The sequence below is a fragment of the Mercenaria mercenaria genome, chromosome 10, assembly GCF_021730395.1.
Source record: "Mercenaria mercenaria strain notata chromosome 10, MADL_Memer_1, whole genome shotgun sequence".
Taxonomy (NCBI): domain Eukaryota; kingdom Metazoa; phylum Mollusca; class Bivalvia; order Venerida; family Veneridae; genus Mercenaria; species Mercenaria mercenaria.
This window is the reverse complement of record NC_069370.1, coordinates 54243981-54251958: the sequence shown is the minus strand read 5'-3', so window position 1 is coordinate 54251958 and position 7978 is coordinate 54243981.

The window sequence follows — 7978 nt, the reverse complement described above, 5'->3', positions numbered from 1 at the left end:
TTTTTGTTTGGAGTCAACATATTTGTTATAAATTTTTTCCTTATACAGGCATCTCTTCTTGAATTTAATTTTCTTCATACAGTTACCAGCTAGAAAATAAAAATAAGGTTTAATTTTCTATCCATTTTAACTGTTTCGCAAAAACAAATTTCTATCCATTTAACTTTTTGCTGAATGAAATTAGAAACCGCATATTTTTTCTATTTTTTTTTATTATTTTTATTATGAAAAACGTATTTAAATTTTTTAGTGAAAATTTCCCAAAGAACAAATTTTCATAACATTAAATTACCTTAAAAAATATATTTACAAAAACAAAACACCAGCATAGGGGTCTAAAATTAAACAGGAACTACAGGATTTGCCTTGGGCCCCCAAATTCCCTACTAAAGGACTCTATTCACTTTCCATGGGAATACAGTCTCGGCTCCCAAGCGTAATTAAAAAAAGCCAAAACGGGAAAAAACAAACTTAAAATTATTTTTTTAAAAAAGTTACTTATTAATTAATAAGGCAAAAATTTTTAATACGCAGAAGTGACTAATAAAAACAAATCGACAACGGGGCCTTCCGGAAAGGGAAGGGCAAAAATTAAAGGGAAATCTGAAAAAAAAAATCCGCCCACCCGGGGCGGGCCCTTTAACCTGAAAGAAATAAAATCCTGCCCAATGTATTTTCCCGTCCAAGTAAAACACTTAGAAGCCCGGGGCGGGGTAGGGCCCCGAAAAAAAAATACCCCTTGAAACCCCTATTTCCGTCCTCTCAACAAAGAACAACAATCATCTACAACACCCGGGCGAAAATTAAGACCATTTTTTCCCTTAACGCTTCCCATTTTGGGGGAAAATTTTGACACCGGGTCCCTCGAAGTTACGCAATAGTCTTGACAACATTTTCAGGGACTGCCGGGCCCTTGAAATCTAAAAAAAAAAAAAATCCTCCCTACCCATAGAGGGGTCCAGGCAGGCTTGACCACTAAAAGAAAACCGCCTCTGCATGTATGGGGGGGAACATATAGTCTTTTGCCCCTTTGGCGGGCTGTGGACCTTTTAAAAAAAATAAAAAATCCTCAACTCCCCGATTCCTACCTCTCAAAAACATAAAGGAAAAACCTTTCATTAAACACCCCCTCTTTTAAAGACCCCCCTCCCCTTTTTCACAGCGGATATAAAACAAAACCCCGAGCAACAAAGGGGCTTGAAAAAAGTTGGGATCTGTAAGGTTACTCCAAAAAGAACCTGCCTTTTTGAAAAAATTTCCCCCTCACAAGTGGAGAGCAAAAACAAAACAAAACCCAAAAAAGGGGTGGGTTGTATTGTAAAGTCATTTTATCAATAACCGGGGGGCCCTTTTTTGGCCTAGATTTTAGAGCCAAACAATTTGAATCCGAAATGGGGAGACATTTAAATTTTTCTGATTTCAACCCCAGGACAAGATTTGCCCGGGCCCCCATTTGAAAGACCTAATTCCTGCCCAAACTTTCCCACAAAAATTTAGAAGATAAGTTGAAAAAGGATGCTAAGTTTTTTTTAAAAAAATTTCCCTTTGTTTGAAAAAATGACCTATTTTTTTTTTTCCCAAAGGCCCCAAACAAAAATTTTATCCAGTTTTTAAACAGAAAAACTTTCCAACCAAGTCTCAGGGAGATAAGAGAAAATGTAAACTTTGGGGAAAAATGTCATCTATAATTGACCTTTTGACCTAGAAACCCAAATTTTTTGAACTTACCAATCTAAAAGAGGCAATTATCGCCCAAAGTTTTTTAAAGATCAGAGTAAATTTGGTCTTGCTAAATTTGACCGGTTGACCTAGTTTGACCCACAACCCATTTTTAAATTTATCCCTTTTCTTAAAAGAAAAAAATTTTGAAAATGAGGAAAAAATGTGGCCTCTAGGGAGAAAATTTTTTCACCTTAAAAAACTAAATTTTTTATCAAGGATTCTACCAATTTCATAAAGATTGAGCTAAAACTGTGACCTTAAAGATTCCGGTAAAAAATTCTTTACATCCGACACACAGCGCATATACGAACTTTTCTCGGCAAATTTTTTACATGCATGACACACACGCATGAACAGATAACGGACAATTACACAATAACTCACCTCTTAAAGACGAAAAAAACCCTTATCCTAACCAAATTTAATGCAATACAACATAAAAATAATTTAAACGACACACCAAAATATTAAATATTACACTATTAATAAATTTACAAAAAGAAGACGTCACAATAGTGCTAGATTGTTTTCCCAAATTTTTTACATTTTTAAAACCAAGCGAAACCCAAAGTTTTTTTCTTGACCTAAAATAAATTCATTTTGGACTTCCTCTCACTAAAAAATTTATATTTGTATCAATAATACCGGGTAAATTTTTAACACAGCAAACCAAATTTATTTACCCCAAAAAAAAAGGTTTTTTTCCGTTACCTAAAAAATTTTGGGCCTCTCCCTTAGAAAGACTTAAACCTATTTTTAAACATAAAATTCCCAAAGTTTCTATTTTGACCTTAATTTATTAAATAGGGTAAAAATACCCTTTACAGTGTTAACATTTTTTTTCTAGATTTTTAACCCAACCTACTTTTTACCCACAATGACCAAGCTTAATAAAAAAAAGTTTCTTTCCTGTTTTGCTAACAAAGATTTTTTTAATGATTGCCCTGGGACCTATTTATACGAAAAAGGAATATAGAAACAATATAAATTTTAAAATTTATGCTTACTCTAAGGCTTGTGTTTTTTTGAACAACTTTTTGCTTTCATTCAACTCATTTCCCAGCCACTTAAACATTACACTTTACTCAACTTTTAAAACCAATTTTGTATTTTACAAAATTTTTCCTTATACAGACATTGCAAAATTTTCCTGATCCAATTAATTCGAAAAATTTAATTCAAAAAAAAACAGTTTTGATAAAAAATCCCAAAGTTTGAAAAAGATAATATTTCAGTTACATTGAAAGGAAAGCCACATAATAAACAAACTCAAGAAAGCCCCTTTTTGGGTAGCAAAACCCCCAAAAATTTTGAACAGAAATTTTTCTCCCTTTAAGAAAATCTTATTAATTTTTTTCTTGACCTTGTAACCTGGTAACCTTGTCAGTACTAAAGACCCCTTTTTGAATTAAATGCACCAAAAACCAAAATTATTCACTTTCAACGGACACTTTCATACCTTAATTTACTTTAAACACCACCACGGAAAAATACAAATACAAGAAAAAGAAACCAAACACTTCCTCCCTTTCAACTTATGCCAGAAACAACAAAAGTCCCAAAATATAATAAAAATCAAATTAATTCTTTTTTTAAAATTCTCACTAGGAGATGTCAAATTTTGAAATTTTTGACAAATTTTCAAGAGTCTTTACTCGAAATTTTTTCATTTACAATTATTTTAAAAGACCTGAATATTCGTTAAATGAACAAAGAACAAAACTTTTCTAAAAAAATAAAGACAACCCATAAAAATTTGGAAATTTGACTAATTCAAGGGCATCCGGGGAAACGGGTCTTAATTTATGATATTGACCTTTATTCTGATTTTATTGGCAATTGCAAACTTTTCTGTAGCTTGTTTTCGAATCAAAGAGCAAAAACTCTTCAGACTCATTAGTTTTTAGAATTTTGACTACTTCAAGGCAATAACTCTGCTTATACAGTTAGAAATTTGACCTAATTATATAGAAACAGTGTAGTCAAGAAAAGGGGCAGAAAAAACTTTTTTTAAAATTTTAACAGTAAAGGACAGTAACTGGGGAAAAATGGTCCAAAAAGGCTACTTATTAATTTAGTCTAATTTTTAAGAGATACAAACTAAAAAATTTGGTGTTAAAAACAATGTAAAAAATATCCCTTGGTTCTGGGACTAAATTTTTATGTACCCAAAAGAAAAGATTTTAAAAATATTAGTTTTTGAAAACCTTATATGCAAGCTAAAAGCTTCATTTTTAAATTTGCTTTAAAAAAATTTCTATCAAACAGCAAAAACTCAACAGGCGAATGTTTTGAATTTTTATTTCGTGGTAGCCCATTTAATGAAATTGCTTCTTCATAGTTACCATTTTTCCATGATGAAAACCATTTTCTATTTAAATTTTTGAATTAAAAGTTGCAAATATTAAAAGTTTGAAAGACAAAAGGTCAAAAAAACAATAGCAATAAAAGCACGGCGTATACAACCATATAATTTAGCAGCTTTACTAGCTTTTTTTGATGGAAGAAATTACAACCGGTAACACAAGACTATTTAAATTTTAATTAAGAAAGTATAAGGAGATGTTTTTGCCGCTGAAATAAAAGCCAAAAAGACCATAGGATATTGGAATATATAGGTATGGCTTTAAGAAGCAAAGAATTTTTAAAAAGCCCCTAAAAAACGGGGCGGGCTGTGTAGCAAATCTTTCTTGGTACAGCTAAATTTGGGGCTACTGGGGGATGAAAAAAAAACCCCACACATGTAAAAGCTATTTGATATAATTTTGGCCCTAAGGCAGTAGGGAAGCTAGTAGAGACAGGGAGGATAGTTAAAAGGGAAGAAATATAAAACCCCTAGTACAATAGGTTTGGGACAATTGGATAGCTAGTTAGAGATAAAAGATGGATGTATAGAAAGGGAAGAAAATACCCTAGAAGATCAGGGGGGGACACCATGGATACTAGTTCGAGACAGAGAATGTGATAGTTAAAAGAAATATAACCCAAAACTCAGGGGGAACCCCCAAAGGGAACTATTTCGAGACAGATATTGATATTAAAGAAAAAAACCCTAAAACATCAGGGGGGCACCAGGAAAATAGCTATCAAAGGCTGGGTGATGTAAAAGTTAGAAAAATATAGACCCTAGTCATCAGGAGGAAACCATGGATAGCTAGTGAAGATAGTGGATGGAAGAGACACGTAGCAGCATAGGAAAGGAACCCGGAGGGAAAAAGGTACTGAATAAATAAAAGCACACGAATAAGCTGTATGATAGAAAAGCAATGGGAGAAAATAAAAGAACTGATCTAATCTTTCAGTTTTTTAAAAAGGAGCTTTTTTAAATACTTTCATTTAATAAATCATATGCAAACAATTTCAAACGGAATGTAAACAATCAAAAATTTTGAAAATTAAACAATCTTATGTAACCGCTTAACCTGAGCTTGGGACATTGACTAGGGCAATTTTTTAAACTCTCAAAACAAAGCATTCAAAGATCTTCTATTTTTTTTTTTTTTTAAATTTTTGAACATATTATTTTAAACTAAGGGGTGTGCATATGAAACGCTCACTGCCTTTATGAGTAAAAATTCAACTCGCATTAAAAGGTTCTCCCAAAACCCTAATACCTCTTAACCTTTACTTAAAAATTTTTTAAAACTAAATTCAATCCACCAATGTAAAATTTTTTTTGGTTATTTTTTTCACCAATACGTTCTTTAAACTTGATTTTTAAAGTATTTAATGCAACATTTCCATTTAAACAGAATATATATCCAAATTTTTTTTGAAAATATTTCCAAAAAAAATATAAACAAAATTGAAAAACTGCCTTCACCTTTCAACCCCCGTAAACTTGACCCAAAAAATTTCGACTGCACATGACGAAAGTTGCATGATGAAAAGAAATTAGCATAATTCTTTTCATCATGCAACTTTCAAAGTTATATAGGTCTTTTTCTGTGTTAAAGTACATGAAAACCTGACCTTAGATCCACAATATACCCCAACTGAACCAACGACGAAAGTCTCTTACTTTGGAAAAAAAAAATCCAAATTTTAAAAAGTTTTAAAAAAAGTAAAAAATAAAGATTTTTCATTTTACCATCATACAACCTTGACCTTAACGACATGACTTTAAAAATTTTATTAAAACTCAACATTTTATTTCCAGCACAAAGAGTGAACTGTTGGGATTATTTATAGTACAAATTTAAACCACAAAAATAAATATTCCAAAGGTGTTTTTCAAAAAACAAAAAACTGTCAAAAATTATTCCACTGTATGTACATCAGGCTACTTTCCACAAACTGTAAAAAGCTAATATGTATAAATGTACATTTTAGGAAAATAAGACCTGAATGTTTTTTTTTTTTTTTCTTTTTTTTTTTGCTACAATTTTTCTAATCATTAAGGTTTCAAATGATAAATCTTCACATTTGAATACAAACACTTTTTTTTTCCCGACTGCAAAGACAAATGCTCACAAAACTTTCTTCAAAGTTGCTGGATCATTTTTAAAATATATTTGAAATATATGCTCAGAAATCAAAACTTTAAAAAAAGGGATCTTTTTTCCCTTTGTTTTTTTAAAAAATATTCCCCAAAATAGATTTCATGACCGACCTCAAGTTTTTAAAAACAGCAACGCCTTGAAAGAATAACATTGAAAATACGTAATTTTCCCAAATTAACATTAACAAACAAATTATTACCAAACCCCATATTGCCCCCAGATAATTGTGTAACACTTAAAAAACCTAAAATATATACTATTGTTTTTAGTTTCCCAAATAAATAACAAAAGTAGGGTGGATAGGTAGTAATTGAATAAATAAAACATTGTAGTGGCAAACAAATGGAATCAAAGAGAAAAAGACTACCCAATGCGAAAACAAAAGTTCATATTAGTGATAACCACTATTTCTTTACCTATCCTACCATATTCCAAAAATCTAAGTTTTACAAATTGTAGACAAATATGCTGTATTCTGATATTAACCGAGCAAACTATTTAGTGACTACAAAAAATTTTTAAAGATGACCAACACATAAAATTTTTTACTAAACAGGGAAAAGGTAACCTTTTTTTTAAATTGTGGGACAAAATCAGCTACCTGTAACATAAAAAACATTCCCAAAAATGAATGCAAAAATGTCTTTTTAAAGCAGAATAGAACCAGTAGCCAGTCACCCTGTTTCCCTTTTTCAAACACTTTTTTATATTTTGAAAAAGACCTTTTAAACCCTTTCCTTTTTAAATTTTTAAAGGCATTTTTGTCAAAATAGTTTAAATACCTAAAACTGAAAACACCAAAAACACTTATTTACAATTTTTTCCCTACTGCTATAAAAAAAACTAAAAAATTACAAAATTTAAAGCTTCAAAAATAAACGACATTTTCCTTAAAAAAAGCAATATTTAAAAAAAGAACCATAGCACATTTCCCCATTTCGAATAATCACAAACGCGTTATGTGACAAGCTTTTAAAAACCCGATCTTTTATATTAATAACTTTTTCTTTACAGTACTAGTCCCTTTTAATAAAATTTTGTAACAAAATGTTCCAAAAATAAATAAATCTTCCTTAAAAATTTTTTTATATTTTTTCAAGAATTACCCATACCTCTTTGACATTTTGTCTTAGGTAATATTGACAAAACCTTGTTTTTTTTTTTTTTTTTTTTTATTACCCGTACCTAACCCAGTATATCCATTAATACAAACTGGTTTTAATTTGCTTATACACACCAATTTGGGGACAAATTTTGTTTTAAAAACGTTCCGGACCTTGACCTTTAGCACAAAACCCAAATACATTTCCCAACTAGTCATGCTATTTTAAAAGCAACCCCAAAGGCAGAATGGTCATTCCAAATAATCTTTCTGACCAAAGGTTTTTTTTCCTTTTTTTTAACATGACCTTGGCCCTGGGGCCCCAACTGTAATTCAACACCAATTTTGACCATGACCCCAACGCCTTTCATACTATATAAAAAGCAGATCCCCATAATATAATCTAAATGCTATACATTTCCCTTTGGACAATATCTGTCAATACAACAAAATTTTCAGGAAAGCAACACAGACCTGAACCAAAGGCCTCAACTACTACACACCAGTTTGGGGACACTAGTCAGTCGGGCAAAAATTATTAACCGCAGCCCCCAAATTTTTCCGTTAGCCCCCTTCTTTTTCCAAATCAAAACGGAAAAATGTTATTGGGCCCAAAAAAAAGCAGGGCTAAATTTATTTAAGTTTACACACC